Here is a 26,756-nt window from a genome sequence, read left to right as displayed (position 1 = left end):
GGGAAGCAACAAACTGTGACTTCTATGTTTGCTACCTCCACACTGTTCATGTGGTGCTGGATTGTAAATATTTGATTTTAGTGACAGCTTTTTGTAAGCATACTATCAGTCATTTCTTGCTGTTCTAAATTATATATGACTTGCCATCTCAACCTGTCTGTTTATTTAACAAGACTTTGACATAGCAGCATCAGAGAAAGGGTGGAGATATGAAGCAGAAAATCGAAAAGCTCTCTACAGCTGGAGACCTTCGGTTATGTGTGTAAAAGAATAATACATAAATACAGCATACTTCCAAAATGATAATGTTTACATGATTGCTTTTTGATATGATTATGAGCTTTTTAATGTTTATTCCTATTTTTCAGTAAATGTTCATATTATGTATTCATTATAATAATGTTAAAATATTGCTGTGTTTTGTTCGTATGTCATTTTATCCTTCTATATTGGAAATCAGGACCAATTGCTGCCACATGACTATAACATCATCAAAGATATGCTATAAAACATTTCACATTATATTTTTATTTTGTTGTTACACCATTTTGTTTATTATGAATGAATCTAATGTGATAGTTAATACATTTTTGTGTAGTAGCAATTCTGTATCCCCTTCCTCCCATGATGACTGAAATATGATGTCACAAACTCGTTGGTATAGAGCTTAGCATCATGAACTTCCATGTTGTCCAAGATTGAGGATAAAAAACAAATAATTGTGTTTTGTTCATCTTAGGGTACATAACTTTATTTTAAATCAAAATTAAAAATTCAGCAAAAGATGAAAAGAATTAAACAAATAACAATCATTCCAAAGAATCACAAAAATCCAAAAATAAAATGGTCCGGGGCAATAAATTTACAAACATGATAAAAACGAGGGGAGACTGTTTTTTGTTTGTTTCATATTTGAATATGTTGTTATTAATTCTGTATTTCTGTCGTATTATGTTACTTTGCCATTTTGCATTATGTGGCTATTGGATATTTTAGTTTACATTAACCACCTTGTTGGTGCAGTGGTAGCACTGCTGCCTCGTAGTTAGGAGACCTGGGTTCACTTCCCGGGTCCTCCCTGCATGGATTTTTTCATGTTCTCCACGTGTTTGCATGGGTTTCCTCTGGGTGCTCCGGTTTCCTCCCACAGTCCAAAGACATGCAGGTTAGTTGCATTGGCGATCCTAAATTGTCCCATTTGTGTGTGCCCTGCGGTGGGCTGGGGCCCTGCCTGGGAATTTGTTCCTGCCTTGCACCCTGTGCTGGCTGGGATTGGCTCCAGCAGACCCCCATGACCCTTTGGGTTGGAAAATGACTGACTGAATGACTTATCCACCTTGTCTCCTTAAAGTGGCAGCCAATTTTGAAATTGGTTTAAGTGGATTCTGAAAAAAGTGATGGATGGATGGAAAAAGAGTTACAGATAAATCATCGATCATGGATAGTGTAATGTTTAGCCCTGCTGTCTTAAATATCCGGTGTCTTAGTGTCAAATCCTGTTACTGCCCTGGTGTAGTTTGTAAGTGTTTGGCAAGAACTTTTCTCCTAGTAATCTAGTTTCCTACCGTAGTCTAAATATGAACATGGTTAATTGATTAATAAAGTGACTGGTCCTCCATGAGGCTGTAATGATGAGTTAGTAGGTCTACCCCATGATAGATTGGCTGCCCAGGTTACTTTGTGACAGATTAAGGTGGAATAGGCTCTGTCTCCAGTATGACACAATATGACTGAAGCAAAGAAGACGTAGAAAATGAATGAAAATCCATGCACAAATAAAACTTGTGGTACATGATAAGGTGGAGAAAAGATAAAGAAGCAAAGGTGTGGCATGAAAACCCAGATGTGCACTAGGTCCCTGAAGCGCAACCTCCTGTACATACATTCCCAAGATCTGCAGCCTGGAGACTATGCTACAGCACAACTAAAGTACTTTCTTACATAAATAGGTGGTCCAGAGAAGAAAAAAAAACAATAATAATTGTAATTTAAATTATTTTCATTATTCATTTGCCCATCAACCAAACATTTCTTTTTATTTTCATAAAAGCTCATATATAAAATCACACAAAAAAGCAAAAGCAAACAATCTAGAAAAATGATGCTCCTTTTTTTCCACCATTCATCACACATTAATTGTCATAAATGTGTATTATGATTAACACAACAGTATGAAATTAAGCAACAAATGCATTAAAAACATTATAATGCAAAGATGATTCCTTCTTTTTATCAAAGCAGATAGATAATAATTGAAAACAACAGATGATGAATTTAAAAATTCTGGCAACAGCTGTGCAGTGACATTAATGATTGACGATACAGAACTTCTGGAAAGCCTGACTATAAAATGTCTCCACATTTTATATAAGGCATGCTATGATTTCTTTCAAAAACCATTATGTAAAATTGAACATAAAAGATAACATGCTTTAGGTGTCTGTGAGACTGTTGTTCCATTCACACAATAAAAAGCTGCCACAAGTTTTAGTATTTTTTTTTTTTATTTTTTGACAAGCTTGAAAACATCACAGCATGAGGTTGCAAATGGAATTATTTAGCAAAATTGCAAGAGATCCATCTCTACCAGAATTATACACCTCAATAGCCTGCAGAACTCAGCTACCAATTAACACCTACTTTATTACATGTTGGGACGTTCTTAATGTTCTTGCATGTGTTTATGCACTATTACCTTGACGGATGCCTCTTCTACAATTAGACATAATTGGCATATCAATATGCAAAAGTTAAATGGATTAACCCTCCTCAAAACTAATGAGCATTTCCATAAGCAGCTGGTAAATGGGACAAAATTAGCATCTGACATTTTTTGACAAATGTTTTTGATAAAGATTTTAAAATACCTGTAAAGTAAAAAAAAAAGAAAGAAAGAAAGAAAAAACCTCTTGTGCTGTAGGTAATCTAACGCGCATTAAAAACATGGTGAATATACTTATGTAACAGAACATACGGCTAGATGTGCATGTCAAAATTAATGTTACAGCAAATGGAAGATCCAAATTCAAGACAACAGTGATAATTATAGCAACTGAAGGATGGTCAAGTTATAGGTAGGCTTCACCAGAAGGCACATTTTAATTGCTGTGTAGGATAGCTAGACTTACACCCACCTTTGCAAAACCCTCATAAAAGAAACATTGCGGCTGAAGTGATTAATTTCTTAAAATGTGGCAGCTCAGGGTAAAAAGACTTTTACATGGAGTGAAAAAAAAATCTTTAAAGAACAAAGATCAAGGAATTGGTATAGTTTGAAAGTAAGTGATCACTTAAAAAGCTTTTTATTTGGTGGAGTTAATGTTTAAGTAGTTATCTGCCTGTTTTTAGATTAGCCAGCATTGCAATTAATTTGATTCAAGTTACAATACTTCTAAATGAAATGGAACCCTTTTAAATGACCTTTTATAAACCGAGAAAAAAAAATTAGATACTTTATTAACACTTTAGAATAAGGGCTACTACCTAGGTGTATCCATAAATATCCTGAATACAGGAGGTGCAAAGAAACAGCACATTGTTTTTGCTGAAATATTCCTGACTGACAAGGTGGTGTGTACAGGTGTGCTGTCATGGTGCAAAGTGCAGTTGTGGGTGCGCCATTCCTCTGGAGTTTTTTTCCTGTTTTCTCATAGACACTTCAGCAGTTCAAAGTAATGTCACTGATTAACTGTCTTTTCATGGAGAAGAAATTCTTTACGAACAAGCCTGTCAGCGTTGCTGAAATGCGGTCATCATTGTCTTTTGAAAATCTGCAATGGTGGCTTGGGGGAAAAAAAATGTCTAAGTCACCTGTGCAACTGTAGAATAACTTGGCACAATGAAACTTGACAGACTGGTTAACTGTACTGTAGGCATCTGTGGCATATTCAAGAACTTTACCCAACTCCCAGGCTACTGACCGATTCTGGGACTATTTGGGTCTACCTTAATATTTTTAATGAGCAGTTTCTTACACTAAACTAATTTGTCGCGTTTTCTTGCTAATCAGAAGGAAACCTAACCTACCTAATACAAAATAATAGGAAAATGATGTTGTGTTTAACTTTAAATTAGAGAATATTCAATGTATCTTTCCAAAATCAATAAAAAAAAACTTTCCTTTATATTACAACTCTTCATCAGTGCCATCTTCAACAGTCTTAATTTATGCAAGCCATCTAGGTTTTCTGTTCCCACCATTTTTGCTTTATTTTATTTTGTGGGAAGAGAGATTAGAATTGGTTCCAGAGTTGCGTCAAACCCTGCGACAATAGGCAATGGCTTCCCAAACCCCTAAACAGGACATGTGGGTTGGCAAATGGATGGAAGGATGGATGGGCAATTCATGTGTATCCACAATTCTGCTAAAATGTAAGACTTTCTGGTAAAGTTTCAATAACAATAAGAATATGTGAGCAGGGCCGTCTTAACTGCATTATAGGCCTCCAGGCAAAGCAGTGCACCAGGGTCCCTAGCTACACAACCACTCATAGGAATTAAAATTTAAATGGTCGATAAAGTTAAACATATATTTATTGTATTGATACTTCCAACAAAATCAGTATTTAAACATTAAAAAACATGCTGTACAGCAAAGATTATTCAACACAAATGTTTGAACAATATAATATGAGCCTTGAAAAACACAAAAATGCCAACATATAAATGATACTCAATTCGTAAACCGTACAGATGAAGATGGCAGAGTATGAACTTACTATGAATTAATTATTACTAAACAAGTGTTAAACACAAATATTTGAGAAATTTCTTTGCAGAGAATTGAATTAAAGTGACGTTAACATATACGCTTTTACATTATGTAGTGTGTGAGATTCTGTACACATACAAGTACGTGAGGTTGCAGAGGTGACAGCGATACTAAATGTCCACTTGTAACACAATAACAAATATTTATAGTTTAGTATTGTACAGTATTTATATATTGATAGCAAGTCACAACATAAATAGACTAGCATGGGGCCCCTGTACTTGTGGGATCCCCGAGCAACTGCCCAGTGTGCCCATGCATTAAGTCAGCCCTGTATGTGTCTCAGAAGTAAATCAAAAGTAAGAAAAGCATAAAATATCTGTTGAATAGGTAAATGATACAATTTATTGACTTCTATTGCTCTGTATAGAAGTGGTTTAAATTGCCTAATTATCTTTATAACTTGCAATAAACAAGCTGTGTTAACTGAAACTATAAGAATAGAATTAATATTTTAATTTTATTTGTAAATATAGAATTGTATAGGAGTCCATTGCTAGCGTTTTAATTTGAAACAGAATGAAGTAAAATGAAAATATATTTTGCACTCTCTACATATACACTATACACTATATGGACAAAATTTTGCAGATACCTGACCATCACATCTATATGAGCCTGTTGGACATCCCTTTCCAAAACCATGCACATTAATATGGCGTTGTCTCCCATAATTTGAAAAAATAACAGCCTCCATTCATCTACAAAGGCTTTCCACAAGATTTTCGAGTATGTCTGTGAGAATTTGTGGCAATTCATTCAAAAACAGCTTTTGTGATGTCTGGTACTGATGCTGCACTAGAACACCTGGCTCACTATCACTGTTTCAGCAGGGTTGAGGTCAAGGCCACTCAAGTTCCTCCATACAAAACTTGACAATCTATGTCTTCATGGACCTGGCTTTGTGTACAGGGGCACAGTAATGCAAGGACAGAAATGGGCCTTCCCCAAACAGATGCCATAAAGTTGGATGTGAAAAATTGTCTAAAATGACTGTGTATGGTGTAGCTTTAACGCTACTCTTCACTTTTGGAGGAGGACTGGTCCAAACCCTGCAAAAACTCCTTAAAAACACAATGCCCTCTGTGAGCCTAGAAGGTAGCATTCTTGTGGCATCCACCAAACCCAGATTTGTCCATCAGATGGAAAAATAGTGATGCATTTCAAAGAAAACATTTCCACTGTTCCAGAGTCCAGGCAGTGCTCTGCATTGTGCATAGTGAAGGCTTGTGTGAAGTTGCTCAACTTTTAAGAAAAACATTTCATGAACCTCCCGACATATAGTTTTTGTGCTGATGTTGCTTCCAGAGGCTGTTTGGAACTCTGTTGTGAGTGATGCAAGAGAAGATAAGCGATTGTTCTTCACTATGTACTTTAGCACTTGGTGGACTTGCTACTTGCTGTGTGAGTTTACATGGTCTACTACCTTGTGGCTGAGCTGTTGATGCTATTAGATGCTCCCACTTCACAATAATAACACTTATAGTTGACTGGGATAGATCATCAGAGCAGAAATTATATGTACTGACTTGTGGCAAAGATGGTATCCTATGACAGTACTACATGTAAAGTCATAAAGTTTACAAAGTCACTGAGCACTTCAGCATGGCTCATTCTATTACTAGTGTTTTTAATGTACTGTAGATTGCATCACTATAATCTTCATTTTATGGACCTGTTACCAAAGAGTGGGACTGAAACAGCAATTTGGTGGGGTATCCACGTACTTTTGGCCATAGTGTAAATGTTTATATGCTGTATATATATATATATGCAGTATATGTATTCATTTATATTTCCCCTTTAAGATGAGAACAGCACTATGTACAGATTCACAAAATTGTATTTCCCAAAGTAATAATTCTCTTTTTAAAAAGCAGAATAAAGGTTCATTTTATTTCTGTCTTGCCTCAAAAAACTACTTTGAACTGAACAGCTTTAAAAGTGAGGAGTGGACAAGTCTTAGAAAGCTGCATCAAAGTAGAAGCATTTTACAGACAAGTCATAAGGGTGTTAGATTATTAATCTTCATGGAAGAAATACCTCCATATTGACCTTTTTAAATCACATAAGTTAACAACTTCCAAAATCTTATGCAAATGCATTAAACCTTATCATAACAAATAGTTGTGAACATGCGAAAAATAGCTTTCATTCAGCACAGTTGGTATTCTGCAGTAGAGCCATCTATCAAGTACAGTACATTAAAGTGAAGGTGATAGTTTCTAGTAATGTGTGGAATAGATGAAACATCCTATTAGATATTTAATAAATAGATAATTTCCTTGTGTCTGGCTTTCTGATGTTTTCTCATTAGGAACCCATTAAATGAGAAGTTGGTTGACACCTTGCTTTGAAAATTCTAGTGAGAAACTTGTAGAAGTTTCATTCTTCTTGTTTTGTTTAGCAAGTTCCTCAATATCTAGCTTTTAATATTTTTTTTCTCTCTTCAAATGGTGTCTATTAAAACTATCCCTGTTTTAACTTTCATATATTTTACAGTGGTGAAGAAGTTTGCAACTAGAGGAATGTTTTACTTATCCGAGTTTAACAATCGCAAGTTATGACCCTATTAACTTCAAATGAAGCTAGAAGTCTAGTTAGAGGCATTGTTTGCCAAACTGTTCTGTAGTTGGCCTTGATATTTTATAAAAGTGACACTGAGCTAGGCTGGATTTTATAGGACATGGCAGTTATCACAAAGGTAATTGTGTATCATGTTTTTTTTTTCCCTGCTTTTGTGAAAAACTAAAAAGAAAATGCAGCTAAACCAGGCTGTCAAGACACATCGAAGATCAACTAAAAATGAAGCAATCTATTGACACAGAAGTCTATTTAAGCTGCCATGTTTGGAGATGAAAACTTTGCCGTTTGTCTTGCATTGCTATGAGCCTTGGATTGCTAAGGTTCCTGTAGGTACTGTAAATTAAGAGCCCTCTGCATCAGAATTAATTACTTTAAGAAGCTTACCCTTGGGGTGACTTCTGCACTTATGTCTTTCTGATTTGACAGCTGTAAAAGGTGGTTTAAGAAGTGAGTTGTGGACCTTTTCATCATAGTAATTACTTTTATAGGCACATTAAATAAGATTGGAAATGGCAGTCCACCTTTTCTTTCTACAGTGATCCTTGAAAGTGCTGAGAATTGATGAAACCTCCCGCACACTTCATGAAGCAGGGCATTTTATTTGATTTTATATGCAATTGTTAATAATTTAAAATGATCATTTAGACAATATCCTTTTCTGCTTTAGAGTTATTTTACTACAGAAGGTACACCTGATGGCCTGATTTTTTTCTGTGAAATAAATAGTTTATCCCACATCTGGTCACTGCGTGGAGTTTGCACATTTCTTTTGGTCTATGTGGTCTCTAGCATTTCTTCTGATTGAATCTTGTTCAGATTGTGAATTTCCTGTGAATATTAAGGTTTCAGCTAATACTTTTAGTGAGTACGGTACCTCAGGTGATGCCACGGCTCTCTCACAAAATCCAGCATCCTAGGTTTGAATCTTGTTGTGTGGAATTGACATGCTCTCCTCTTATCTGCATGGAGTTTTTATTAGGGTTTTTGAGATCTTCCACATCCTCAAAGATTCACGTTAAATTAACTGCTGATTCTAAATTGCCTTAGTGGATGTGTGTGTGTGAATGAGCCATGTGATGGTCTACTACCCTGCCCAGATTTGCTTCCTTATAGCTGCCAGGAAAAGTGCCAGCCTCCTAAAAACCTTGATTGGAACAAGCATAGAGAATTTGTTATAGACACAAATGGACTGGCATCTGCACTGGGATGGAAGTTCTTTCCTTAACTGGTCAGCTGACCTCCTTTATGGGTGGACAGCTGGGATGGATGAGCGTCCTATCCAGGGTGGGTGCTGTTCCCTACCTCAGGGCTGAGTTAATGAATGGACAAAGGGACCCACTATTCCCCAGTATGCTAGGTGCAGTGCTTCCCTGGTGTACCTCTAGATTGGGACACTTGCAGGAGTTAATGGGAACTGTAGTTTGGAAGGACAGCCCTATTGGGTTCCGGGGAAGGCCACCAGGGTGCACTGAAGGTAGTGGATTCCATTGTTTTTTGGCTGTTCTGCCTGGCCTGGAAGTGGTTCCTGGGTATAATGCTCTGGCACTGGAAGTACTCCCAAGTCTTGGATAAATACATCTATTCCACATCACCCAGGAGAGTTGGAGAGGAGAGAGGATAAGGGCAATGCTTGCCAGCAATGTGCGCAGGAGAAAAGGAAGGAATAAGGAAGAAAAGGAGAAGGAAATAAAACAATTAGTATTGTATTATCTGGAGGAGCCTGTAAAAGCCACTTATTTGAAATACCATATATGCAATATGCAGTTAGATAAACATATTTTTCTGTGAGTAATTTACAATAGTTAATTGCTTTGATGATCTCTTTAAATGAGTTGTGTTTATTGTAACTTTTCTTTGTTAGCCATCATCATTATCATTTCCATAACCATCACAGGTTTAACTGTTATCTTCTGGGCTTACTCAGGTTAGTTGGCTATTTCTCAAATCTTCTCTCTCCACTCCATGCAGTCCTGGGCCTTCTTTGGACTGAGACCCATATTTATCTTTTCATCCAATACTACCTACAATCAATGTTTACAAATTGTTAGTGTCTACAATGATATCAACGTGTGAAGAAACATAAACTAAGGTCAGAAGAGCAGATGAATATAGGGAAAGTTTGATGTAAAGGTGGGACTGCACTAGGGATCTGTTCTGAGTCTATTTGTTCTCATTGAAGTGATGAAGATGGAAGTGCCATGAAAACTCTTGTTGGCTTGAATACCTTGTAGTGTTATCAAAACTGAAAGGGAAATGAAGGATAAGATCCTGAAATGAAAGACTATTTTGAAAGAGGCCTTAAGGTAAATACAGGACGATGATGGTTGGTGGCGAAGAGGCAGGACACATGGAAGACGTGAGTGCATGGCCATGCGGCATGTAAAGCAGTGGTGTTAGGAGAAATTCAATCCAATGCATGGGTTGTCAAAAGTGGGTGCAAAAAAATGTAATGGTGTTAAGGTTACTGTGAAGGAGATCTGTATGACCTTTTCTTGGACAGTGTGTGAGAGGGAAAGAGATTGCTGATGTAATACGTGAGGTGGACATGATTGGGAAGCTTATATAAGATAAATTGCTTGTTCTGTTAAATTTTTTTAAGTAGTAGTAGATATCAGCAATGGAATTGTTTTGGTAAAAGTACGGAAGTTCTGCTACTGGGTGACATGTTGAGTGCACATAAAAGTGTAGGCACAGCAGTAACAGGGAAGGAGAGAGGTTCATGGATATTGATGGGTCTTGTATGACGATGATCTTGAATTTGGTGCTCTTCCATTAACTTTCAAAAAGAAAAAATGTGAATAGCATTTATTTACTTGACACTTCGATCTGTATCAATTTACAAATTTGAGGTATAGCAGCGCTGTTTATGCCTTGCATGGGTTTTAGGTTCATTAGCAGCACTATACTGGTTCTGTATGCAAGTGTAGATTAGCATGAGTGTGCCAGGAGATACACTAGCAACTCATCCAGGGTTTGTTCCTATCAGGTTGGCCTATTGTTCTCATGGCCTTAAACTGAATTAAGTAAGTTCATTGATGAATATAGGAGCTGATAAATTGGTAACACTTTTTTTCCAAGTCAGGACCATACCTGTAGGTAAATGTATTTTATAATTCAGCAATTTATCCAGGCCACCACACCACCTGAATTATTTTGGAGCATATTTTCAAAGATGAAATACCTCATTCTGGGAACATCAGCAACACCAATACCACCCTCAGCAACCTTCAGGGTCTTGTCACAGAACATAACCACATAACATTAGGATATCGGCAGTGGCACACAAGTCTGAAAGTTCCTCACGCAAACTACCTGTAAACTCATTATAATCTGTCTGATCTTAGAGTCTGGTCAAGTCCAGCCTCATTCTCCTAGTAGGTGGAAGCCTACTGGACCTAAGCTGGATCTTCAGAGTAGTAACAAGTCTGTGTTCAGAATTCACAAACTGTGAACTTCTATAGACCATGCAGATCTTTAGGCGCATCCAACATCTGTACACGGTAGATAGATGTTCATTTCCGGAGGGTGGGACTGGACTGATTGTCTGCTGGAGAAGTTGCTAATCAAGATCCTGTTTTGTCGTGTGGTTGGTGCGGCAATTCTCTGTACCAGTGCATGCTCCCCAACCTGACCTGATCGAACCTGATATTTCCAGAATTCAGTTGAAAGATGGCTGTGCCATCCACATTAATAACCCACTTTCTGTATTTGAATTCTGTCCTGGTCAGCATTTGGGTTGAATTTGAATAGCTCCCAAATGTCTGCCTGAATTTCCTGCACACACACACCTATCATAACCCCTGAAGCTTCATGCTACACGGATTGGAAATTTTAAATGGACCCAGTGTGAGTCATTGTCTGTATGTCTGTCACAAACTTGGATTCTATCCAGAGCTGTTGCTACTAAATGGCCGGGATCAGTTCCATCTCAATGCAAGTTCAGATATAGATGTATATAGATGAATGGGTAAGTTAAATTGTTAACATTTTAAGGCAATTTAAGACACTGGCCTACCAGTAGTTTGCACAAAAATCAAAGCAGCTGCATGTGACATCTGTGCTTAACCAAACAGAGATGGAGTCTCTTCTACTCACCCTGTAAATACAGTACAAAAAAAAACCAAAATGAAACAATCATGTATATTATTCAAAAGGAATAAGGTTTATAGATCAAAACATGAGGAAGTAAGCGTAATTTGACATTTGTAGTTTGTGTTTTTGTTGATTTAATATACTGTAATTAATAATAGGTGGTATAGTGGCTAGCACTTCTGTCTCACAGTTATAGGAACCAGGGATTGAATCCCAACTCTGATTACTTCCTGTGTGACATCTGCATGATTTCATTGTGGTGTAGGGGTTAAGGCTTTGGACTTTAAACCTTGAGTTTGTGGGTTCAGATCCCGCTACTGACACTGTGACCATGAGCAAGTCACTTGACCTACCTGTGCTCCAATTGGAAAACCAAAAGAACTAATTGCATCATACATTTTGTAGGTCTCCTTAGATAAAGGGGTCACCCAAATAAGTACCTGTAAAATATAAATTCATTGTCTCAATAATGACTTTGCAGAAACATTTCAAATCTTTAGGTGTGTTAATTGGCAAGTCTAAAATGGCCTGGTGTGAGGATGTGTGGGCTCTCTGTGGACTCCATATCCCTAAATAGGATTTAACAGATTAAAAAAAATGAAAGTATGATTGAATGAATGAATGAATGAATGAATGATTTGTGATATTGTCTGGCAAACAAACCAGCTTAAGCTATGGGAAATTTGAGATTAAAGTCAAACCTAAAAGTAACAAAAATAAATCCTATAAAAGACTGTTCTTTGAGCTACTATTATTTTTACTTGGTTCTTAGTATGGTTTTGGATCTGTTTCATGATAAATGAAACAGTGGGCCAGGAAAAAAAAAGTGGGCAACACTATCATAAAAAAGGCAGAACTGCCCAGCATTTTATTAAGTAAGTGTTTGAGAAACAATTCAATTTACATTACAACAGTTATTATAAAACATAAAATATTACACTGAATAAGCAGAAAACAGAATAATACACAGGTACTGGTGTCCCCAGCATTTAGCAGTGATATTTTTTACCTTTGACAATTACATTTTATTTTAAGGCTAAAGACCACTTGGTTCTGTAAAAAATGTAGATGCTGATGAAAAAAGAATATACACAATTTGATAGAGTTTAGGTATAATGATCAATGAAAGAGTCTTCTTTTTCACATGTTTAAACAATCACCATTCTAAATCAGAAACTATAACCTTGTTAGCATCTGGACTGATTTCCATATTAACAACCCCTTCAGAACCTACAAAGTGATGAATAATTGACAACAAATGAAATGTTTTGATTGTCGTCGGCACAAAGCATGTTTAATGTTTTATGTGTTGCTTCCTAGCTAATTATGTAGATGACACATTTGTCAGACCTCGTCTTCCATTAGAAACGTGTTTCCAGAGGGGAGAAAAACAGGCTATTCGTGCAGTAATTAACTAGAATGCTCAATGACCTGTGAGAGATTCAAATGGCTGCCAATTCAGGCATTGTTTTGCCACAGACGTATAAGGGTAATTAAAATCCTAAACTACTATGTTAACTGAGGAGAAATATTATTTGAGCTTTACAAAAGTTGGATAATTAATCCTACTTTTTATTTCTGCCTAAATGAGAACGAAAAATCTATCTATCTATCTATCTATCTATCTATCTATCTATCTATCTATCTATCTATCTATCTATCTATCTATCTATCTGTCTGTCTGTCTGTCTGTCTGTCTGTCTGTCTGTCCTATATAGTGCCATTTATATTTTTTCATATATCTATACAGTACATAATTTCAAACTCACAGAACCCACCTCTTTGGTTTTAGAAATACTGTATTTTTCAAATAGGATATTGCATATTTGCAATTGATATGTGTTTATCTGTTACCTTGCAAGATAATTTTAGTGATGGTAAATGTTTAAACATTAATACAGTATATGTATAATTAAACTGTCTACAAATTTCATGATATGATACTGTATTTTTTAGATATTATTCACCCTTACATCATATTGTCTTACATTAGATGACCTTTACCCACAATAATCCTTTGCCTATAAAATTAAAAGTAATTATTTTCATTCTTATCATTATTCATTCATTATATTAATCAACATATTTCAGAACTGGACTGCTGGAGAATGCCTGTCTTAGTAGCATCGGTCAAAAATCTGGAAGGATCTGTGGACGATATGCCAGCCTATTAGAAGGAAAACATTCAGTCTTAAAAATACTTGTTCTTTAGTGGCACGTTATGGTTCTTTACTGGATTTTGTGGTTCCTCATAGAATCATTTCTTGAAAAAGGACCATTTCATTCTGTTTTTTTTTTTTTTTTACAAATGAAGTTGTTTCTTTGCTCTTTAAAAACCTTCCTAATATCTAGGGAAAAAAATGAAATCTTTAATGTACAGCAGGCTGCAGGACACTGGCATATTAAGCCAAACTAATAAAATCTGGACTTAGACTGTGTTATTGGATGTATACAGCAAGAATTATTTTAATATCATGAACCATTGATATTTCACAAACTTATATCATTTATTTATTATTATTCACACTATAGAGCCTGTTGGAGCTCTAAATAAGTAAATGGTTCTTTCTGGAACTTTCATGTGGATAGGACATTTTTGTAAACAAAAATGGTTCCCCTTTGGCATCGTTCTGTGGAACTACTTTGGCACCTTTACTTTTAAGAAACACAGACATCCATCTGTCTTTCAGTATATTTCCTATCTATCTATCTATCTATCTATCTATCTATCTATCTATCTATCTATCTATCTATCTATCTATCTATCTATCTATCTATCTATCTAGAAACTTTCACCTCAATTTGTCAATGAAAATGCTTGCAAAATAAATCCATATTTTCTACTGTATATACAACACCGGCTTTCTCACATGCATTTTGTTTTTTTCTTATTGTGTTAAAGTGGGTTTCTTTAGGGATTGCTCTGTCATGTCAAGAAATAATTATAATCTGGCCTGAGTCAGTGTGTGAGTCAGTCTGATGTCTGCCTTGTTGTTCAAGATTGGTTTCTTACTTATAATATTGTTTCCATCTAGAACAGTCATTAGCTTCCAATGAATTTTGATTGCTGTTATGGTCTTGCCATGTGAAATTATTTTAAAACTACAAATTGTTTAGTTTTTAATGTATGGGTTAATTGAATGTTATACTGTATGTTATTTCATACAGTCAAAGACTGGCTAGCCAATGTCTGCTAGAAGCATGTAGGCACATTGAAAGAAAATGTCAGGGTAAAGAATCCTAAGACCTTCATTAGGGGAAAATACCCAATTATAAGAGACGAACAGGAATGCTTTTATAATTTGGATTACAGAAGAGAATTTGTGTAAGAGAAATGTTCTTATACACTCGCATTGCCCAAGTCTTAACTAAGTGAGCCAGTGTCAGACTGGACAAGCTTCAGTTGATCAAATGCACTCTATATCTTTTACATTAACCAGAATGAAGAAGAAATATATTTGGTTCATTTGGTGTATCAAGAACATAAGTAAAATGTGCCTCGCTTCTCAGCGTAACTGAATGCAAGACAGGGTGGTGTCCCAGTCTGTTATCGGGTGTGCTAATTTTGCACCCCCTTACATACTCACACTAGTTCAGGTTAAAGGCACCAATCAATCCAAAATGCATAATATTGGACAGTGAACCACAGAATGAGGAGGAAAACCCACACAAACAAGAAAAAATGCAAAACTCCTCAAAGACAGTGACTGGGCTCTGATTCAAATACAGTCTCCTGGCACCGTGAGGCAGCAGGACTAATCACTGCAGCACTGGCCACCCACTTGATTTATTTGTGTTCCCAATATAAAAAATATATACATAATTATTGGTACTTTTACTCTCAACAAGCAAAACATCGTAGGAGGGGATTCTGTACAAAAAGGTTAGTAAAAAGTGCATTTGTGTTTAATGCTGTGTAAAATAATGTTTGAATGCTCAAAAAAGACCAAAAATCTTGAATATGTGTGTAAGTGTGTCACTAATAAATGTGGTATGTAATTTGCCAACGTGGATCATTTCCTTCTCGATATTTTTTGCTGAATCGTTTTTTATTCATTTGTGCCTACTGTACATATTGTATGCAGACTACAGCATGTCTTGGAGCATATTATATTATATTGAGATAAAGGTCTAAGTATTATGATTATGATTGTTGTTAGCTACTGCAGAACATATAAATATAAAAAATGAAGTGTCTTTCCATCCATCCATCAGTTATCTAAGCCATTTAGTACAGCCTTGGGTTGAGTGGGCTGAAATCTATCTTGAAAGCATCAAATGTAATGATAAAACAACCAGAAATGGGGAGCCTATTATGGGCTACACTTGCACACAAATTTTCTTTTACCCATAAAAATCTTTTTTGGATTTATTCTATTAGAAAAAAGTGAAATTAAGTAGAATAAACAGTTTTAAAAATGCTAAAGGTATCTTTGAATGTTAACCACTAGTAAATGCAGACATAGGTGAAATACTGGTAGAACAGCTGCCACTTTTACAGCATTTTAAAACATCTATTTACAGTAAATATTTGGTACAAAATACTTTATTTAAACTTTGTGCTGTTCTTATAATGTGGCACCTTTCATTACATATCAGTCTGGTTTATCCCACGCTGATCCTCTATTTGCAATGTGTCCACTACTAAGCACTGCCAAGTTTTTCAGTCATCTGTATTATTATTACTATTATTATTATTAACATAAAACATGATAAGCAGAGTTTGTGTTTTGGTAAAATTTGTAGTATTCATTTCATATTAGTATTTTGACACTTCTAATATTTCAGCTTATTACTATAATACTGAAAAAAAAAAAATGATACAATTAGCTTGGTCATGTTTGTTGAAAAATGCAGGTATGTTGGATGTATTCTGGTTATGAAATTACGCTGATCATTTAAGGATTTTGACAGGTACAAAAATGAGTGTTTTGGGTTTGATTTGTTTGTAACGGCTATTGTACACACATTTTGTTATTGTGGACTTTGACATGAGGCAAATGTATTCAGCAGCAACACAACTTTTGTGAAAAGAGTGATTGGTGCCGTAGGAGGAGAACAGTTTATACCAGTTGGCATACGTGTGTGGGTGAATCTCAAAGAAAACATATGGACGGTTGTAGATTGTTAATTGAGGAACATTACAATGCACACTTGCAATTGCACGAGTTCAAACTAAGCTACATAAAACAACAAGAATTCAACTTAAATAGTTTCTAAATGATAAAGTGAAGATGGTTATCATATGAATAGTTTCAGTTTTGATTTCTAGCATATTAACAGTCTAAAAGTCTCTAGCAGCTTAGAAGTACTTATTTTAAGGCAAGCTGATCACTATTTTAGAGCATTTTCCAGTTATAGAGTGAGCACAATCATATGGGTATATTGTATTTTGTAGCCGAAGGAAACAGATGAATACTGCAGGAGCTTCTTGAAGTAGGTAATTACTTTAAGTTAAGTTTAGATTGGTGTATGTTAAAAAAACCCATTCAATTACTTAGTCTGAGTCTTCATAATGTTCCATGTTGTTTCCCAGCCTCTTTTATTTTGAACCAAAACCACACCCACATAACCAGCAGTCCTTGAAAGTGAACCATAAAAAGTTATGACCAAAAGTAACAGGTTAAGGCTACTTTGTTGTTATTGTCAGCTTCACCAAAAAGCAACGCAACTTGTGTTGCTTGTGCCTACAGTGCAGTTTTACTAGAGTACTTAAAAACAAATGTGGTATCAGTACATGCTGTTGATGTTATTATTCCTACAATACTATTAAACAAGTCTACAGTATATGTCAGTATAATGTAATTTAATCAGATTAAAATGATTAAAAGAGTGGAAACTCATAATATTCATGACATTTTATTGTCAGGATTTGTTTTCCAAAAACCTAAGAAAAAAAATAAATAAAGGGACTGAAGTCAAAATAAGGCTGATGTGAGTGGAAGTGATTAGTGAAAGTCATTCTTGCTGTTTGATAACTTAAATAAGTAAAGCTGATTAATGAAAATTGATTTCAAATACACCAATATATGAATGTCCATGATTTTGAAAATTATTTTTACTTGAGTGACTTAACAATATTGTAATCAGGATGTCTCCTGATGGGAGGAATACTACAAGGATAAGGCACAACAAAGTGTAGCAAAAGAGCAGGGGAAACTCGCTTGGGATTGAAGAAGTCCTCTACATGTCTGAGCGAATACAATAAATTAATTAATAAATTATTTTTTTATAAATACTTAGAATAGGTTAAATCCATTCAGAAGACAGGAACATGTAACTAGGCAGTGTTTACTTATTAGCATTAAGCAACAGTAAGCGTTACAAGTATGCATAAGTATTGGGAAATTAACGAAAATTTGGTAAACTTTCATTACTTTTTAGAAAGTTTGGAGTTCACTTTTGCATTGCTGTTCAATAGGAAAAAATCTTCCATTTAACACTTCTAACACTGTGTTTCTGATTACAGTTGTTTTCATAATATATAACATTGTCCTTAACCACAGCACTTAATGCGAAAAGCAGATTGAAGCGAAGTGCATACTGTGTACTTATTTCAGCAATTAACTCTAAATTACTGTATGTTTCCAGTATTAGTACATAATTATATAATGCAGAAACTCCACAGGTTAATTAATTTATTTAAAACAAGAATAAATCCGCAACAGCTGAGACTGGTGTGTGCAGTACTTTCAGGAAGGTAAAATGCTTCAAAGTATGTAATACAGATGTCTGCTAACCCCACATCCTCTAAACTGTTACAGATCAATTATTTACAGTATTTCTACTTTCCCGTCCTTTTACTATCTCATTGTAGCATCCATCTATGCATTAAAATATATCAACATTTTATTAGGGTGTCAATTTTACTTTATGATCATGAAGTAAGCTGTAGTATATTTTGATAATGAAATTATTATTGTCATCTGGGCAAAAATTTGGAATAAGGTAATAATTTGGGTAGCTTGTTTAAAGATATATATAAATACATGTGTACAAATTACTTAAATATATAATTCTCATCTTTATTACAGTTTTTATTAACAATGAATCAATATCAATGTTTATTCCTCTAGTATATATATTGATGCTTACTGTTGCACGTTCAGTGTTCATATGGGCACCATATGTTAAATGTACTTATCCTTGTGGAAGATGAATGCCTCAGAAAGCAAATATAAAAAAAATAATGGCCACTAGGAGATATTCACATTTACATTTTTTTCATGCTATCTATTTTCTAAACTTACTTAATCCAGTTGAGGGTCATCGGGAACCAGCAGCTGTGCTGGCAGCATCAAAATAAATCAGAAGCCAGCCCTAGATGGGATGCACAGAGAATATAGAGCACACTTACACACAGACCTCCACAGACACTCATACAGAGCCAACTTACAGTTCCCAACTAATCAAGTCAACATATATTTAGGAGAAACTCCATGCAGAACTGAGAAATCATGATCGCTTTATACAGATAGTAACCAAGCTATGATGTAGTGCTGTCTTTCATGCATATTCAATACATTGAAATTCCTACATTCCTACATAGGTAGGAAACAGTTATGCAATGTAGTAGCTAACAGATAACAAGATAACAATAAAATATTTGTCAATATTCACAGGTCCAGTGTCCCGAGTTTGAACCATGGGCCTACCGTTGCTCAGTTTGACAGTGTATGTACTCCTCATGTTTCCATGGTTTTTCCTCTAGGCACATTGGTTTCTGGTGTCCTGCACAAGGCTGGTTCCTGTACGTACATTTTATAGCATCTTGTAAAAGTTATAAAATTTGTGGCCTTACCCAAAAAATGTAATTCCGTCCGGGACACCAGACTTAATGTTGAACAGGCATTTAGCTTGTCTTTCAAACTTGCATCGGCAAATGTATCTTCCACTCTTGTTTAGGTAACTGACAAAAAATTATAAGAGTTGATACAGTCTCCTCTTTTATCCAATTCTATAATTTTGATTAGCTTCAAGTCCTTTCAAATCTCCACACTTTATAGCTACTTCAAACAATATAGATTTCTTTAATGTGTGTATGTAAAGGTAATTAGATGTTAAAGTTTTACAGACATAACATGTTTCTTTGCAAATGAATGTTGTCAATATAGTGCTTGTAATGTTTGTTTCCAAAGTTCAAAAGTGTTACTTTTAAGTCTTTTTTTCTGGTTTTTGTCAGCTCAAACTGTTAGTGGTTACAGACAGGATGAGGAAATTAAAATATTCACTGAATAGAAAAATGTTTTGACTGAGCTGTAACATACAAAATCTCTTTCTGTATTGTGATCATCACTGGCAGCTTTAAAGCCTCATATCTGGACATTTGCATCATTCATCTCCAGAATGAAAGCAATGTGAACTCAAATAATCATAACCTAACATATCATTTGTGAGGCTACTTTATCCATTAGGGGTGAATGGGGTGCCAGAGCTTATTCTGGCAGCACTTAAAAATTCAGGAAATAGCCCTGGGCAGGGCACTAGTCCGTCATAAACAATCATGCCTAATATCAATATGAACTGAAAATATACTTTGATTGTAATTGTTTCAGGTCATATTTTGTCATCTAGTTCTTTTTGTCTCCAAAGTCGTGGCTAACAGTGACATTCCATCAATAGTTCTGTGCAGCAGTTCTGTTTGCACCTCAGTTTTATTGCAAAGAAAACACATTATGAATGTGCACTCTGTGAACTTAACGACAATTCTATAAAATTTAAATAAAATTCTCTAAAAATAAAAAACAAAATACAACATAACATAGTGTGGCACTGCGGTGCAGTGGTTAGGTCTGAATCTCAACCAAGGGATTGTATGTCTCAGGCATGCCAAAGGTTCTTATTTACTTGTGGAATTTCTCAGAATTTTGATGTTCTAAAGTTAAGAAAAAAAAGGTTGATCAACAACTTTAAATTGGCTTGGCATGAGTAATTGCATAAGTGTGCGCTGAGATAGTATGGAACCACATGCATTTGTGACTTGTGCTTGGTGCTTCTGGGATTAGCACTGGAATGTTATGAGTAGTGCTGATTGGTAAAATTTGACAAAGCAAATTATTCACCAGCTATTTTCCTGAACATTCGCTATGCAGCTGGCTTTGACAAACTTTTTTCCCAGTGCCCCATGATGCTTTGTGAGGTCATCATGACATCACAGAGCTGCAGCAGCAAAAGTTGAATGGGATTGCCTTTTGAGTAGATAATGGCAATCCTATAAGTGAGTAGTATGGCCGTAAAACTGCTATACCAAATGAAGTTCTTCTTTGGGTATGGATTGAATAAGAACTGTTTTTTTCGTATACTAAAATTAGCAGAAAATTTGCAAATAAATTCAAACACAAAACATGCACACAGTAGGAAACTGGAAATGTGTCAGTGTATTCGTATTTTAAAGGTAATGTCTTTTTGTATGGACTTGTATGTGAGCTATGTGCCAAACATGAGCCTACCCCTTTAATAGTATTACCCAGAGTGCTGCGCAGTTGATGCAAGCAGGAACAAGTTGAGACTCTAAGGCTGTGCTTATTTATCAGCAGTTTAGCGAGCAAAAGTGTCAGAGAAAAAAATAAAATAAACTGTGCTTTTCAGTTTGTGCGAGGTGAGTACCTGTTATGTAATCTGTTGGGGCCAAGCCTCCTTGAATTCATGCTTCCTTTTCCTGTTGCCACTGTCTGTGTGATATTTTACTGTTCTGACATTTAATTCTATTAATTTTATTTCAGAGAGACACAGTGGTGTAGTGGTTAGCAATGCCACCTCACAGTTCAGTAGTTATATCTCGCAGACACTTCCTGAGCTCTCAGGGGCATTTAAAAGACAGCTGCACCATTATAATCCAGTTGTCCAATAAACCAGTTGTTTTTTTATTTTTTGTAATCAATTTTATTCAACAAAGTTGAAAATAAGTCAATATTTCAAAATGTGTAACAGTTAACATGTTAGAAAGACCCTTACCCCTAGTCCCATGCCATGCCACCAGGATCTGTGGCTGCCCCAACAGACACCACCATTACACAGTAGCCAGGGAGCTCCTGCATCATGAGTTCCTGCACATAAAAGATTTACCTGTGGACGCAGCCAGTTTCCATGCTCCATTAATCTGTGATGCAGACAACTAAGGGAAGATCAAGATGTAAAAGGATGACAACCAGTTCTTCAGTGAGATTAGATTAGATGAATTCATTTCTTATTCCCTTGCTTTAATGTATTTTGCTGAGTTTGGTGAAGTTCTCAAACATTTCTGCGATTTTGTCAAACTCGAGGCAAAGCATATTCAGCAGGATTTGCTCATCACCGTGATTGGAAGCCAGGCTCAGACTGTGAACTGAGAAATGGATTTACTAAAATATTATTTTATCTTGTTATAGAACCCAAATAATCTGAATTACTTATTTCATTAAACTTTATTTATATTATTAAAAATGAGTCACTGTTACTAAAGTTAGGTGACTTGTAGGATTCAAGTAAGTAAAACAGTCATAGCTAAGAACTGCATTGTGCCCAGTGTCGCAAGAATAGGCTACAGTGTTCCTGCAACTCTGAATTCATGTAAGCAGTTATAAAAATAGACAGATAAATGGATTTGAATTTTTTTAAAATTTTTTGAAACTGAATTAATAGATTCAAGAAATGGAAGAATGAATTGACAGATTGTATAATTTTTATATCTTAATTAGTAGCAATAAAATCTAAAAAATAAATTTAACTTATTGTAACATGTGCCTTTTATTTCATAGTATAGTGATAGATATGCACTTTGATTATTTTAAATTCAGACCTTTGAGAACTGTAAAGTATTGGGGAATTTGCCCGGTTGGATGAAGGGTACACCCTTAAGATTTTCTCACTTTGCTAACATCCATCAGTTAAATGGTATTAAAAGAACTGCAACAATTTAATACCCACTGTTAAACTAGACAGAACAATATATTTAATTAAAAATAAAGAACTTTATTTACCTAGCCAGGAGTAAAATGAGTCTGTTAACAAGAAATGACAGGGCTTCCATGCATTTGATTCACGAAGGTGGGGGGAATGGGGGTTGGCAGCAGATGACAGTAGACACAGAGTAAAGTCTGATTATCCTGAAGACACTGTCAGCCAGGATTGATTTCCACTTTCCCGATTTATGTAAGCGTTCCTGTAATACAGCTGACCCCGAATCACGTTACCTTGTCATTTTGCAACACAGATCAAAGAGAAGACGAGCTGGAAATAGCTGGGCTCTGACCTTGAACTTGCCTGAGAAGTGAGAAATGACACTATTTTGTAGGTTTATCTCTGAACAAAAAACACATATTATGTTCTTTATGAAAGCAGAGGGTCATGCAAAAATTCAACAATTCTGTTTCAGATAATAAAAAAAACTAATGGCATGATTTAGTTTTCCACCGATTATGGCAAATGTTTTTAGAAGTTGAAACATACATATGTAGTTTTTGTATTCGGACAGCAAAGAGTTAAATTTCTCATAAGCATACAATTTGTTAAGGTTTAATTTCAGTTTAGCCACTGTCATTTTTTCACCTGGCTGTTGAGTGCCCTTTCTGCCATTTATACATTTCTAATTATGAAATGATTTCCTAGTACGGTGGCTGTGGGATTAATTAAAAGTCACAATGTTAAAGTTTTTAGGTTGTGTGACACTTTTTTGGTGGAAAATAATATGAATTGTTGCTAAGCTGAAAATGTTTAGGCTCTAAACATAACAAATGAAGTCTATCTATCTATCTATCTATCTATCTATCTATCTATCTATCTATCTATCTATCTATCTATCTATCTATCTATCTATCTATCTATCTATCTATCTATCTATCTATCTGCTCAGTTTCATGTTTGAATTACTGTACCTTAACTAAAGACTATGTTCTTTATGTGATAATAAATAATAACATAAATTGCGCAATGTTTGCATATTAGTCCTTTTATAGGCTATATTCAATGGTTTCTTCCTATTCCTATAAAAGGTTTGAACAAACTGATTCAGATTGGGTTCTTTGCTTTTATCTTTGTGGCTTGGCTGTCATAACACAGGAACTGTAAAGCCTCAAGCAAGATTAACGTGTGCATCTCTCTGCACCAAGTGTAATGCAGAAGCCAACCTTGTCAAAGGAAATAATTTACCTCGACAATTCCATATTAGCTATGTTGGCATTCACAGGTGCACAGTTTAGGCAGTTTTATGCTAAGACACCAATCTGTGAGGTGAATCAGAAAATTGAAAGTAATAGCCAAAGGCATGTAGATAACTGACTCCATTGCAGTGCATAGTGGAGCTCCAATGACGTATTGTACTTTGGTGTTAAATAGAATATTCAGTAAATATCTTATCTTCCCTATGTTAACATCTTTAATGCATTTTGTTTTACTGTTTTATGCATGAATAATACTGTTGACTGTAAGTACTTCTGTATAAGTTTACATTAAGATAGTTTAAATATTAACAAAATGTTAGTTCCAGGCAAATCTGTTTAAAGTAGGTTGAGGACAAAGCACAGAAGCAAAGAGTTATGCAAACATCAATTATTACAAATATATATACTCAGCAAAAAAAGAAACGTCCTCTGACTTTCAACTGTTTTTACTTTCAGTAAACTTAATGTGTAAATATTTGTATGAACACTAAAAGAGTCAAAACCATAAGACATAAACTAAAAATGTTTCACAATGTGTCCCTGAATGAAGGGAGGCTCAAAATCAAAAGTACCAGTCAGTATCTGGTGTGGCCACCAGCTGCTTGAAGTACTGCAGTGCATCTCCTCCTCATGGACTGGACCAGATTTGTCAGTTCTTGCTGTGAGATGTTACCCCACTCTTCCACCAAGGCACCTGCAAGTTCCTGGACATTTCTGGGGGGAATGGCCCTAGCCCTCACCCTGCGATCCAACAGGTCCCAGACGTGCTCAATGGGATTGAGATACGGGCTCTACCACTGCGAGGATGATCAGCTGTCCTTCGTGTCTCCCTGTGGCGCTGTCTTAGGCGTCTCACAGTGCGGACATGGCAATTTATTGCCCTAGCCACATCAGCAGTCCTCATGCCTCCCTGCAGCATGCCTAATGCACGTTCACGCAGATGAGCAGGGACCCTGGGCATCTTTCTTTGGGTGTTTTTCACAGTCGGTAGACAAGTCTCTTTAGTGTCCTGCGTTTTTAGAACTGTGACCTTAAATGCCTACTTTCTGTAAGCTGTTAAGGTCTTAACGACCATTCCACAGGTGCATGTTAAGTAATTGATTATGGTTAATTGAACATGCATGTAAAAAACATTGTTTAAACCTTTACAATGAAGATCTGTAAAGTTGTTTGGATTTTTAAAACATTATTGTTGAAATACACAGTCCTGAAAAAGGAGTATACATTGCTGAGTATACATTGTTATGTCTCTGTTCACCACAATCTAAAGTAAGTAACACTAAATAATGCCAGAAATTAACTTTCATAAACCTACTAAATTAGGCTCAAAACTAACAAATTGCCATTGAGTACAGCCATGGATGGCATGCAAGTCTATTAAAAGTCACACACACACACAGAGTTATTTTAGAACTGATAGTTAACCTGACATGGATATCATGACTTGGTGAAAGGAAAAGTAGAATACATGAAGAAAAATATATGCAGATATTGGGAGAAACATGCCCACTCTCAGGATTTTTTCAAGGAAAAAAGAGATTAAGAGGAGACATGACTTAAGTGTTTAAAAATATGAAGGAAATTACTATAGTGGATCAAGACTGTTATTTTAAAATGAGTTCATCAAGAACACAGTTGGAAATGCGTTAAGGTTAAAATTCCCACAAACATTAGGAAGTTTTTTTCACACAAAGAGCCATATACACATGGAATAAACTACTAGGTAGTGTGGTAGATGGTAAGGCTTTAGGGACTTTCAAAACTAGATTTGATGTTATTTTAAAAGAATATAGTGCATAGGACAAACAAACTTTGTTGGGCTTAATAGCCTGTACTCATTTACATAATGTTATAATTTGTCCCCAAGACTCTGTGGCTCTTAGGCCTGGTTTATACTTCGCGTGACGAGACACATGCTTCAGCGGACGCTACTGCTATGCAAGCATTGTATTGTTCATACTGTACTTGTGCGGGTACTCATCTGGAAGAATCCAGCAGGTGGCGGTGCGAGATATTATCACAGTGAGAACAGGTTTGGTTTCGCTGTGTTGTGAATTGCCTGTAACACCCATTAAATTCCGATGACACCTTGCCGCGTATCTCTGAAAAGGATGTTTAATGCTTAAATCAATCAATCCAGGGATGTTTCCATTCCAGCTAGCATTGGGCACAAGGCAGAAACAATCCCTGGATGGGTCATCAGCTCATTGCAAGGTGAACACAAGCACTCACATAGACTAGAGTCATTTTAATGTCACCAAATCTGCATAACTTTGGAAGGAAACAGGAACACACTGTGGAAACCTATCAGGAAAACATGTAAACTCCAGGCAGGGAATACCAGCGACATGTCACCCCCATGTGTGTAATTATTAACAGTATTCATTGTTTAAACGAAATTAATGATTTATCTGTAAAATGTAACATATATACTTTAATACATTTCAGCGTGAAAGTGATATCACGTATGAATCTAAGGATTCTAAATGTACAACGAGTTGGAATATCATCATTTAATATATTCTGTGTGGTGATCTATTGCTGTTTGCCGCTGCTATCAGGTCAGGAGGAATCCTCAGAAGCACGTAGCGATTAACAACTGGGATGACATTTATGACGGTCTGCTTTAATGATAAAGTAAACTTAAGAGTTTAAAGTGGAAATTTCGAGATTAAAGCCAAAATTTCCACTTTAATCACAAAATACAACTTTTCATCATGTTCTTATTTTTTTTTTACGTGGCTCAAATACAGCACTGTACATTATGTTGCTGTTGTGAAATTGCAAAACAAAAAGATGGCACAGAATCTGTTATGTGAGACCTTTAAAGTGTATCGTGTCATTACGATCAGGAATATGCAACACTTGAATATAAAAGTACCATGAATGTATTTGTATGTTGGCATTTTGCTTCACCACATTGAACAATTCATCAAACATCGTAGCAGGCACATCAATCCCGTAGGATCCTCAAAGCAGCTTTCTGTCACATGTAGATATTAAACAGTGACTCTGAAGTCACATTCCAACTTTTAATCACACTGTGCCCCCTGACTTTTTGCTGGTACTGCAACTCGCGCACACGTCACGTTAATTTCTGAGGACCTGCTCAGAGAACGCATCAAATGAACGCCGGGAACACATGGCAGCCATGATGCATGCACATACAC

The 26,756-nt window shown here is 35.7% G+C and overlaps 1 protein-coding gene across 1 annotated transcript in view; it reads left to right on the top strand.

Annotated features, from left to right (window-relative positions):
- The window catches only part of arhgap15 (Rho GTPase activating protein 15), a 657,673-nt gene that overhangs the window by 30,605 nt on the left and 600,312 nt on the right, over positions 1–26,756 (top strand). The window lies entirely within an intron of this gene.

Source organism: Polypterus senegalus, chromosome 6, assembly GCF_016835505.1.
Source record: "Polypterus senegalus isolate Bchr_013 chromosome 6, ASM1683550v1, whole genome shotgun sequence".
Classification (NCBI taxonomy): Eukaryota; Metazoa; Chordata; class Cladistia; order Polypteriformes; family Polypteridae; genus Polypterus; species Polypterus senegalus.
Note: the sequence above shows the minus strand (reverse complement) of the source record. Positions and strands in the feature narration are given on the sequence as shown.